The sequence below is a fragment of the Platichthys flesus genome, chromosome 13 (genome assembly GCF_949316205.1).
Source record: "Platichthys flesus chromosome 13, fPlaFle2.1, whole genome shotgun sequence".
In the NCBI taxonomy this organism is placed as follows: domain Eukaryota; kingdom Metazoa; phylum Chordata; class Actinopteri; order Pleuronectiformes; family Pleuronectidae; genus Platichthys; species Platichthys flesus.
The window spans coordinates 21,728,800-21,741,444 of NC_084957.1; the positions used below are offsets into that span (position 1 = coordinate 21,728,800).

The 12,645-nt window shown below is 39.6% G+C and overlaps 2 long non-coding RNA genes across 3 annotated transcripts; one reads left to right on the forward strand and one right to left on the reverse strand.

Annotated features, from left to right (window-relative positions):
• Positions 1-1,154: 1,154 nt before the first annotated feature.
• LOC133967632 (uncharacterized) lies at positions 1,155-2,671 on the forward strand. Its single transcript, XR_009924051.1, has 3 exons — positions 1,155-1,320; positions 2,030-2,177; positions 2,413-2,671. It is a non-coding gene; the product is annotated as an uncharacterized LOC133967632 (long non-coding RNA).
• A 750-nt stretch (positions 2,672-3,421) lies between these two features.
• Positions 3,422-4,951, reverse strand: LOC133967570 (uncharacterized). 2 transcript variants are annotated; one of them, XR_009924048.1, is made up of 4 exons: positions 4,888-4,951; positions 4,290-4,472; positions 3,583-3,669; positions 3,422-3,450 (listed from the first exon to the last, which is right to left on the reverse strand). It is a non-coding gene; the product is annotated as an uncharacterized LOC133967570 (long non-coding RNA). The 2 variants fall into 2 exon arrangements; XR_009924047.1 differs by lacking the exon at positions 4,888-4,951 and having other exon boundaries at positions 4,290-4,633.
• Between the last annotated feature and the right edge of the window lie 7,694 nt (positions 4,952-12,645).

Below are 12,645 nucleotides of genomic sequence, written 5' to 3' on the forward strand. Positions count from 1 at the left end.
GTGAGATGGTAACATTTTGTCAGCCCATTGTTTTGCATTGGCGTGTTCTCACGTCACGTGACTCACAAGCTCCCGTCTGCGGAGAGGAAAACATGGCGGATATTCCTTGTTTTCTCAGATAAAAATATAGTTTTGTAACTTAGTTTTTTCATAAAAATACATTCTGACACCATTTCTAGCGAGAAATGTGCTCTTTGCTTCCACAGTCTTCAGCCAGTTCGTGCTTATGATAAATATTGTAATAGTTATCACGAATGTTTTTATCGTTGCTATGAGGGTTGCTATGACGCTGCCATGCCAGCACGGCGCAGCGTGCTGTTAAAATCACCGTCCCTGCGTGGTGTCCTTCAGTGATCGTGAATGTTATTCACGTTATATAATATTAATATTTGAGGCAAGATTACACCTCTAATGCGAAGGATCCTGCGAGACCGTTCATCCCGAAGGGGGACCGACTGCGCCACGGACTGACTGGGTGAGCGGAACTGACGTGTGGCTTTTAGTAAACATCCGGACCTTTAACTCTGGCTGCGTAATAGCCACCGAGCGCTTGGAAGACAAACGATGTCATCTTCCTTCTGTCAGGTGAGTAGTTTATTGTTTTTAAAGATCGTTACGATCTAGGTTTACAGTCCGAGAGCTGAGACAGCGGATGCGGAGTCCGTTGATACACACAATGCTAATCTTCAGCTAATACGCCATTGTTAGCCACATGCTACAGCCCACCGTAGCCTGTGCTACCTGGGAGGTGAATACATGGTTGTTGAAACCAGTTCAAGACGCTTAGCTCATCATTGAGGGACGCTACAATATAAATATAAACATGAATTTGATTTATGAATGCTTTAGATTAATAAGGAGTGTATTTCTCTACCATTACTCCAAAATATCAGATCAATTTGGTTTAATGTATAGTATGCAATATGACAATAATGTTTCCATGTTATGGAGTTGCAATTCATTTTATCAGTGGGCGGCAGCACGAGACTCCGCAAACTAGTCTGTAAGCAAAGTAGACAAAGGCATCGAGGTTGCGGCCTGCCATCATTGTTAATTTGCTTAAGGGACTGAATATGTATCATGTAGAAATATTAGCATTTCCCTTATATCTACCAAAATTGCTTGTTTCACAGACTGCAGTTTTGTTTTGGTCCGATGTGGTGTGCAAATACAACCGTATCTGCAATGGGTTGTTGGGCATTAACATTTGTAACTCTAATTTTGTTTTGACAGACTGTGAAAAGAGCGTTGAGAACATCACCACTCTACAGGAAGACACAGTCCAGTAATGGGTGTCAGAAGTTCAGTAGTGAACGACAGGTACTGTGGAAAAATGTGTGTCATTGTTGTACAATGTCCTTTGACTCTGTTTACACAAGGTTAACACAAAAAGGTTTGATTGTAAACTGATATTGGTATGAATTCATGTTATTCTCCTCTTCACAAGAAACAAACAATCCAAATTACCTGCAGAACGCCCTTGATGGAGGCTTCAGCTGCATCGTCAGACTGGCGAGACAGCAAGATGCCAACTTTAATGCCAATTTATTTGTGTAACATTCTGTGACCAAATGTATAGATAACTTTTTGTAGATTGTAAAAAAAGAGAACCCATTTATTAAAAAAAAACTACACTGGAATTACCGCACTGCGTTGTATGACTCCGCTAACCAGCGCAGTGTCCGTCTACATATTTCTACATATTTTCTCTCGTATAAATGACACTGTGTCTCTTGACAACTGAAACCATAAGATGAGGTCAGTGTGGCCTTGACCTTTTGACTTTAACACAAATACACAGTTAGACAATCCGAAAACATACAGTTATGCCAAAATATCTTTGGTTTCACATACTAGATGGCATAAGCAGAGACATCAACTCAGGAAAAATATTTCTGTAGAAAAGAAAGCCCTGTACGTGTGTATGTATACATCAATCATGCTTCCCTGGAAGCATACGTGTGTATGTATACATACACACGTACAAACGCACTATTGAGACGTTTTGTTTTTGATCATATATTCTCAGGAAGGACTGATGCATGTACTGAGATGGGACGTGAGGGCCTACTCTGCGTGCTCAGAGTTCAAGCCCAGCAGGCTGCAGCAGGCCTGACATATTCCGGAACAGCAGCACAGTCTTTGGATGACTCCTCTGAAGATGAAAACATGGCGAGGTACTTCTCCACTGATGAAGAACAGTGAGGGCTGTGATTAGCTACACTCTCTTGCTACAAGGCTACTCTTGCTACTCCCTGGCAGCCTTAGGAAGGCATTAGCTTGCTGTTGGGTAGCTGTTAGCTTCAGCATTTTTAGTTTTTAGCGGCCTTTCTGACGTTTATGTTTAAAAAAAAAAATCTGAGGGGACCATCTTCATAATTTAACACAATGATTTGTTTGTGTGTCCTTCAGTTCTTCTCAAGAGAAGCAGTACAGGTGTGCCTCAGCTCCACGGTCCCTTCTGCAGCCTCCGCTCCTGATGCTAACCTCATGTCTCCATCACACCAAGAAGCAGACCTGGATTGACAGACCTTTCTCCAGAGCTGCCCCCTCCCTCTGAAACCCCCCTCTTCAAAACACTATTTGTGGCGTTTTTAAAGTCTTATTTGCATGAGAATTGTTGATCATAACATTTCCAGCAGATGCCTTAATGTAATGTTTTTGAACAATAAATGACATTGATCATAACATATTGGTATTTCCTTGCACTTCTACACCATGATATTGTCAGATAAGATGCTGATTACATTAAAGCAGTGAATGCTCTGCTTTAAGCAACATAAACACACAATGATTCAATGGATCTGAAGTAGAATGGGCACATTACATTCTGTAGAGAATGCCTCAGTTATTGAAGTCAGAAAATAAATTTCTTTATCTGAGGTTCCAGTCATTTATAGTCACAGGAAAGCACACAGGTCTGGTTGTCTAGGGACACCCATATCATATTGTTTAAGATGTGTAACATCAAGTTTGTGTATCAGTGCAAAATACATACCGTCATTAGTCAAGAGTTCACTCTTGATTACACTAAATTTAGGTGACCCAGATGTTTCACAATGCAGTCTGATAAGGTCTGTATGTTTTCGGATTGTCTAACTGTGTATTTGTGTTAAAGTCAAAAGGTCAAGGCCAAACTGACCTCATCTTATGGTTTCAGTTGTCAAGAGACACAGTGTCATTTATACGAGAGAAAATATGTAGAAATATGTAGACGGACACTGCGCTGGTTAGCGGAGTCATACAACGCAGTGCGGTAATTCTAGTGTAGTTTTTTTTAAATAAATGGGTTCTCTTTTTTTACAATCTACAAAAAGTAATCTATACATTTGGTCACAGAATGTTACACAAATAAATTGGCATTAAAGTCATCTTGCTGTCTCGCCAGTCTGACGATGCATCTGAAGCCTCCATCCAGGGCGTTCTGCAGGTAATTTGGATTGTTTGTTTCTTGTGAAGAGGAGAATAACATGAATTCATACCAATATCAGTTTACAATCAAACCTTTTTGTGTTAACCTTGTGTAAACAGAGTCAAAGGACATTGTACAACAATGACACACATTTTATTTTTCCACAGTACCTGTCGTTCACTACTGAACTTCTGACACCCATTACTGGACTGTGTCTTCCTGTAGAGTGGTGATGTTCTCAACGCTCTTTTCACAGTCTGTCAAAACAAAATTAGAGTTACAAATGTTAATGCCCAACAACCCATTGCAGATACGGTTGTATTTGCACACCACATCGGACCAAAACAAAACTGCAGTCTGTGAAACAAGCAGTTTTGGTAGATATAAGGGAAATGCTAATATTTCTACATGATACCTATTCAGTCCCTTAAGCAAAAATAACAATGATGGCAGGCCGCAACCTCGATGCCTTTGTCTACTTTGCTTACAGACTAGTTTGCGAAGTCTCCTGCTGCCGCCCACTGACCGATACATCATCGCTCTTTTCTGAAACTAATGAAGGCAAATTCACACATGTAGACAGAAATAATCAGAATAAATTAAAAGGAGTAAAGATTGCTAACATTATGTTTGATGGGGGTCATCATTATACATAACAGAGGAAAACATTGAACATGTATTCCTTAAATTGACTTGCCTTCCTGTGGAAAAAGTTGTTTTCCCAGTTAAACAATCACAGCAGGGAAGCATGATTGATCAAAATTCTTTCAGTGTGATATTAACTTGTATGTCAGCAAGCGTACTTTGGGGATTTTATAAAAATGTATATTTGGCATATTATATAAAATGGTGTTTCTGGTATGTAACTTAAAAGTACCTCTTTAATGGTAGGATCATTTCTCTCCCTCATCTTCCTCGTGGTACGTGGATGATGGTAGTGGGCTCAACCCGGCTTCTCTTTCTCTCCAGGCTGCCCTTCCTGCTCTTCATCAAGCAAAACAAAGTGTTCGGTCCAAGTTATTGACGTTAATGAAACTCCTGTACCTTCACTTGGATCTTTCTTGATTAAAAAACAGAACATAGGAATTGTTTTATAAAATGAATTGCAACTCCATAACATGGAAACATTATTGTCATATTGCATACTATACATTAAACCAAATTGATCTGATATTTTGGAGTAATGGTAGAGAAATACACTCCTTATTAATCTAAAGCATTCATAAATCAAATTCATGTTTATATTTATATTGTAGCGTCCCTCAATGATGAGCTAAGTGTCTTGAACTGGTTTCAACAACCATGTATTCACCTCCCAGGTAGCACAGGCTACGGTGGGCTGTAGCATGTGGCTAACAATGGCGTATTAGCTGAAGATTAGCATTGTGTGTATCAACGGACTCTGCATCCGCTGTCTCAGCACTCGGACTGTAAACCTAGATCGTAACGATCTTTAAAAACAATAAACTACTCACCTGACAGAAGGAAGATGACATCGTTTGTCTTCCAAGCGCTCGGTGGCTATTACGCAGCCCAGAGTTAAAGGTCCGGATGTTTACTAAAAGCCACACGTCAGTTCCGCTCACCCAGTCGGTCCGTGGCGCAGTCGGTCCCCCTTCGGGATGAACGGTCTCGCAGGATCCTTCGCATTAGAGGTGTAATCTAGCCTCAAATATTAATATTATATAATGTGAATAACATTCACGATCACTGAAGGACACCACGTAGGGACGGTGATTTTAACAGCACGCTGCGCCGTGCTGGCATGGCAGCATCATAGCAACCCTCATAGCAACGATAAAAACATTCGTGATAACTATTAAAATATTTATCATAAGCACGAACTGGCTGAAGACTGTGGAAGCAAAGAGCACATTTCTCGCTAGAAATGGTGTCAGAATGTATTTTTATGCCCAAACTAAATTACAAAACTATATTTTTATCTGAGAAAACAAGGAATTTCCGCCATGTTTTCCTCTCCGCAGACGGGAGCTTGTGAGTCACGTGACGTGAGAACACGCCAATGCAAAACAATGGGCTGACAAAATGTTACCATCTCACACTCTGAGAGGCCAGATTGTGAGATGGTAACATCGTTCCACGTGGACCAACGTTGCCACTGAATGTTTTCTGATGAGACTGGGTTGGGTGCAGTGTGATTGCATTTAAGGGGCTGTTTGAGAGAGGTATAGTCTCCACTGAGTGCCATTCTAGTTTATTATATTTTTTGCTGAAACGACTCAGGCAGTAATTTTTCATATGCTCTACTTTATTCTTGACTGTGGGAACAATATGTGTGACAAAAGTAAAAGAACTTCCTACGTGGATTTCTACTACCACCTGACCTAAACTCATTGGCAGTTTAACGATTGTTATCAAACGTCTTTGTGTACTAAGTATACTGACGTGAAGTAGTAAGCTCCTCGCTCAATGTCCAAGGACAGGAATATCGATAGTAAGCCCTGAAAGACGGCATGTCTTTTTACCAAAGGTGAAAATGACATGCTCAGCAAAGGTCAGCCAGTAGATATAAAACATTCCTTAATGTGTTGTGAGTCCATCTGCAGATACTTAACTGAACTTGCAGAACGACCAGACTTTGGTCTCAGTTGTCACCTCAACCGTCACTCAGCTTTCCATGACAAGTGGGGAAGCTTAACCTGCTGCTACTATAAGATGAGGCTAAAAACTACACCATAAAGTGTTTAGCGTTGATCCGCACCGAAGAGAAAACCCATGAACATACAATATGTAACCTCAGACAAGAAGATAACGAGTTTGATGACATCATGAAGCAGCGCGGCTTCATCGGAGTTGTTTGAGTTGTTCTGACGACAGTACATGCAACATTCAGCAATGAATAATCACAAAGGCGACTTGACTGAGTGTCATTTCAATTTTTTAAATGTAAAATGCTTATTTTTCATGGCATCTTACAAACACAATCCATCCTTTGTTCTTCGTTTAACCATAAAAAAATCTGCTTTATTCACATTCACAAACTGCAAAGTGTGTAATATTTCCTCTATGGGAGAAATCAGCATATTTGAGGTTCCCAGTCGAACATAATTAAAAAACCTTAAATAATGATTTCTTACTTATGTACAAGCATTTATCAGTATTAGCGGGGATGATTTAGATTCAGTTGTCGTATGGTGTTTGGCCCCGTGTTAAGAGAGCGATGCATCATTGTGAGACAGATGTATAGTGTTTTAAATTTTAGGTGCTGCAGCTGCTATTTTGTTTACATCCTTACCAGATTGGCCCTTTAATTGAGATAATGAGGTCCTTTATTTCATGGTCTATTTAAGCGAGTTCCATAATGGAGTCATTCCTCTGCGCCTGGAGACAGAGACACATTCCTGGAGAGAACCGGAGCAAAGAATCCAAGAGACTAAAGGTGCAACGTCTTTGCATAAAAGTAAATCGTCTGTGATTAACACATATCCTGAGAGGATGAGGTAGCTCAGTGACAGCTCTGCAACACTGAGAAAAATGTATCAACTAACGAGGTAAGACGTTAATAAAAATCAAAGGCGCGCAGAATTTCATCGTTTTGGGGAAAACTTGAGATCACAAGGCAGGTTGAGTCGTTCTGAGATAAACAGATGATTAAGATAAACAATTCCTCACAATGAAATGTTAAACTTTCTCCCTCTAATTGCCGGTTTGTAAAGTTTTGAGTCACAATTCAAATCCCTCCACCCACACCTTTACTAAATCATCTCTTTCTGAGAGCCTGTCACTGTTGCAAATGTGGCTCCGCACAGCTTTGTCTGATGTCTCCCAACAGGATGGATTGAACAGGTGCCGGAAAAACTTCCTCCAGCCAATTTATTCTCCCCGACATCTGCTCGTTGACGCAGCGCTGCCTGTTTCTTCCAAGACTCTTCTCATATGGGCAGAGTCTCTTGAGTTGAGTCTGATAGTGTTCACAACTCCAGGTCGGGGAGGACACAAGAACGTGGAGTTATGCTGATGTAATAAACCGGAAACAATGTGGAACGTGAACCCCTAAACTCCTGATTTGACAACCAAGATTCATTAACAAAAATCCGATCTGGACTTGAATTGGATGTCACATTTGTATTCTATATTCTATTCTTTATATTTGTTTCTGTCCGAACCCAGTGCAATTCAACAACACACACACAGTTTTCAGCCTTTTGTTATTTAATATTTATTTGTATTAATCTCGTCTTTATACTCTTGTTTGCTTCCACCAAGGAGATTTAGTTTTCATCTGTGTTCTTTTACAGGATTACACAAAAACTACTTGACTGATTTCCATGAATCTCGTTGTAAGGCAGTTGTCTGGGTTCAGAAAGATCCAATACATTTTTTGTAAAGATCCAGGAATTTATTTTCACTTTCTCTAACATTGTGAGATTCAGGCGTTAGTCAAGTAGTTTTGTTTGATCTATGAGTTTGTAAATTTGGGCTGATCTAAATAAAAATCCAGATTCATAAGGGGATTGTTGGTTGAGGTGGAGGTAAGAGCTCTATACTGAGTGACCTTCTTGTTATGTTGTATATTTATCTTATTATTATGACATTAGCCATTGAGATCACTGCATGTTTTCACCCCAGTCTGCTTGTTTGTCATCTCTGGATTCTGAGACTTCCCAGAGAATAACTCATGGCTCTTGATGGGGAGGAAAATCAGTCTTATTTCGCTGACTCATATTTCTGAGTGTGTGCAATTTGGTGCAGCTTGATTAACTTTAAGAGGACTGTGACTAGAGGTATACTCTGTACTGATTGAAATTCTAGGTATTATTCTCTGCTTTGTATTTATTGAACCACTTTATTTTTGCTACTATATTACTTGCCTGTAAATGTTTTTACATTATTAAACTTGTGTAAGGCAGAGCGGCGCTACAGTGGTTAGCATCGTCACCTCCAGTGCCTCAAACCCTGCTTCGGCTGGGATCCTTCTGTGTGGATTTTGTTCTTGTGCTGTTTCCCGATGATCAAATCGGCTCCTCTTGAACCTGAGGTTATTTGGCTCCGTCTGGACATGTGACGAGACTTCAATCGCACACAAACCGCTAGCACTTTGCATAGCAGAGCAAGTCGCTCTCTGTATGCTCAGCATGCATGTGTCAGCTCAGGAGACCGCTCTAATGAAGTTACAGTATGTAGACCTATGAGCTGAGAGTAGGAGGGTGCAGTGGACCCCTCGGTCTGCAGGCACTGATAAATATTGATGATGGAGAGCTCACGTGTTGACATAGTAAGCGGCTGTGACACAGTTATGGCTGGCGGTGAGCTGGGGAGAGCTGCACTCTTGGCACCCATCATTCTCGCTGAATGTTGGGGAGTGCTGAGCTGTGCACCAAACCCTGTCATCACAGTAACACATATCAAAATCAATTTGTATCTCTGCCCTCAAAGTAGGCATTTTCTGTACATTGTATGCATTTAAAATGTATGTGCAGTGTGTCGGCTTGAATCTGCTCATCTCAATTTTGTTTTATTTTTAAAATGCTGACAAGTTTTAATTAGTTGCTTTAATCGACAGAAAAAAAATAGCACTTTTCCAATTTCATTAATCATTTCATTAATTTAATTGTTTCAAACTATTAATTTATCCTCGGCCCTTAAATACTCAATATTACACCGAATGCAGTATAGGTAATCATTAATTACTAGACAGAGAAAAACCAAGAAGGAAACAAAATGTAAAAAACCTACATTCAATTATTCAAAGACGAGTAAAAGGAAAGATGATCGCAGAAGAATTATTATAGAGTAACACTGACTTGTGTAGAGTCAAACCTCTTAAAATATACATTTTCCTGCAAATAAACTGCAACAGCAAATACACGTTGAAGTAGTAGAGCATTTAAACATATACATTCACCAGATCATGATGTTTTATTTGGATATGGACCAAATTTCACACACTCCTAAACATCAGTACCCTTCACATGTCAGATTTTTTTACCAAAATCCATTAATTATTCTGTGTTGTAAAGAAAATGTTAGAATTCCCATTTCACTAAGTTAAAGAAGGTGAACTCCCCCCTCAACCGATCCTCAACAAAATAAAAAAATACGTTCTTCCACTAAGTTTTTTATTCTCTGCATAGTCCTGCACACTAAAAGACAAACAGGTGAAAACATAACCCTTCTTGGTGTTATTTGTACTTTTTTATGACCACAGCATTGTATGGTTCTGTTTAGCACAGAATGAAAGTCCACACTGACTTCATCAGACACAACATGTTTATCTGCATTAAACCAAATATAAATCATTCACCCCTCTAACCTCAACAATGCTTCTTTAAGCCTGATCCATCTCAGAGCTACAGACAGGACTGTGAGCTCCAGTCTCTGTTGTGACAGTTGTCAGTTTGTAAACCTTCCATCAGCTCCAACCACCTGGTGGTGAGAGGCGGCCCACCTCAGTTGTCACTGTCTTGTTCCACCATTATTGGATTTTCTCCCTTTGTATCAACATCTAAGTATCATTTGTCAATGGTCAGTATGTTTTAGTTCCTTTATCATGCAACAAAATGACCCTGTACAATAAAATGTGTGTGAATTTACTCTTTTCTAGTCTCTATTTAACCAGTCAAGTGCCATTGAGAAACATTATCTCCTCGGCTAGGGAGTCCTGTGCAAGTCAGGCAGCAATTAAACAAATATAGGGAGGGAAAAATAAAATGTACTCACAAAATCAACCGATTAAAACATAGCAAACAGTTTGAGAGGAGAATGGCACTCACTGGACTGCATACCTCTGCTCAGACCCAACTCATGAAAACACAATTACATTCTTAAACCACATCCAGATTTGCTCAATAGTGGTTCTGTAATCTTGCTAAACAACAGAAAAACCGAGAAGAAAACATAACCTCAAGGAAACAAAGAACATCTGTAGAAACATATCTTTTGCCGGTGGCTAAAAATATTTTTGGAACATACAAAGCACATGTTAAAGCAATTACATTGAACAAAAATGCCTAGAAGGGTTAATGATTGTTAGTTAGAATAAATTGATTTAAAGGTATTAACAAAGACCACAGATTTTCCGTCAATAGGAAGAGTATTCTACAGAATTCAAATGTACCATCATCTCTCTTTTTTAATCGACTGCGAGAGAAGAGCAGAAAGCCCGGTTTGGAAGACCTCAGTGACTCACTGGTGTAATAAGGTGGAGGCAGGTCAAAGATGTAGCAGCTTTTAAATGACCCTGGAACGTGCACTCACTGCCAAGCCCTTCGTTTATCATCCAAATTTGCTCTTAAAACAATCAATTAAAGCTCATCAGGGACAAACATTTAATTAAAGGGTTAATCCTGCAGTGTATCCTGAGTGCATACCTCAGTGTGTAGGAGAGAGAGGGTCCATGAAGCAGGAATACAGCCAAGCACGGCTGAGGAAGCGAGAATATCAGGTCCATTTCCATTATGTTGAGATTCACAAGGTTACCATGGACACCAGTCCTTTCAGAATAAATCAAGCTGCACTGACTTTTCCCACAAATTATAATAAAGGAACATGTTTTTGACAAAAACGTAATTCTGTCCAGTTTGTGTTTATGGTCTACGGTGTATCCAAAGTCAATTTTCAAGTTAAATCAAAAATACATATGCACATGCATAAGTAAGTGTGCATGTACAGAGGCATACATAATGAAATTTGTGTCTCCATGAAATAACCACACGCTCATTCCCAACTCTCCCATACACACAAACCTGTTTTCACCGTGCAGAAAAATCTATATAAACTATATTAAATATAATTTTGTCCATCCCTCAGTTAATAGGAAGAATAATCACAAGAACTTAAATAAGTCATACAGTCTCAATAAACCTTCCACTCTGGACGACACTTTTTACAGCATATGCCCGTATGCATGCATGACATCATCATCACTGTCAATATAAATCCTACTGTGTACATAATAGTAATTATTACATTACATTTCATTTACCTGACCCTTTTATCCAAAGCGACTTACAATAAATGCATTCAACCCCAAGGGTAGAGACCCAGGACGACAAGAATCAAGAAAGTACAATTTTTCAAAATAAAGCAAAACTATAAAGTGCAATGAGAAAGTGCCATTTAAGTGCTTCCAAATTGTTTTATTTTTTTTTGTATTTTTATTCAAGGTATATTCGGAAGAGGTATGTTTTTAGTTTTCGGCAGAAGATGTGTAAACTTTCTGATATCCAGATGTCGTTGGGGAGCTCATTCCACCATTTAGGAGCCGGGACAGCAAACAGTCGTGATATTGACGAGTGTTTAGGATATTCTCCTGATGTTGTATAGCATGAATCTACAGGAACGTGTTGTTGCAGTAATGTTAGCAGCAAGGGAGAGTTGGCTATCGAATGTCACACCCAGGTTCCTAGCAGTCTGAGTGGGGGTTAACACAGAGTTGGCAAAGGCAATAGTCAGGTCGTGGGTGGGAGAGTCTCTCCATGGAAGGAAAAGAAGTTCAGTATTGTCAAGGTTAATTTTCAGGTGGTGTGCAGACATCCACTGAGAGATGTCGGTCAGTTTCTTGCTGCTACCTGTGTTTCAGATCGGGGAAAAGACAGATTTAGTTGGGTGTCATCAGCATAGCTATGGTAGGAATAGCAATGTGAGTGAGTGACAGAGCCGAGAGAGTTGGTGTTAAAAGATAAGAGGAAAGGACCCAGGACAGAACCTTGAGGGACCCCAGTAGTGAGAGGACAAGGTTCAGACACAGATCCTCTCAAAGTTACCCGATAAGTTCATTCATTAAGGTAGGAAGAGAGCAGACCCTCTCCCTGCTTATTGATGATGATGTATATAGAAATCTTCAGGATATAATGTGCATCCACTTTCGTCGAATTAATACAGTTTTTTATTGTTTATTTCATTGTCTTTGCACAACTTGTAGTGTTTACAATTTACGGTGACAGTTGACTTGTGTATAGACTCTCATGGTGTGTATACTTTTAAGGATGTTGGTCGTTAGTGTTTCAGATAATCTGCATATTCTCCTCTCTTTTCACATGTTATCGTTAAGTGCAGTCCGCACCATCCACCACTATAATTTGACTCTATGTTCAGTTTTTTGTCAACCAGTTTTCTTTTATTTCTGTGTCAATAGACTGAAAGCATTTCATGAACTTCTTTGTATATGTTCACATACTTGGACAGCAAAGCCGATTCTAATGATTATCTGCAATGAGCTTTTCCAGAGAACAGAACTAAGCTACTCGAATCAAACGTGTTCTGAAGAAACT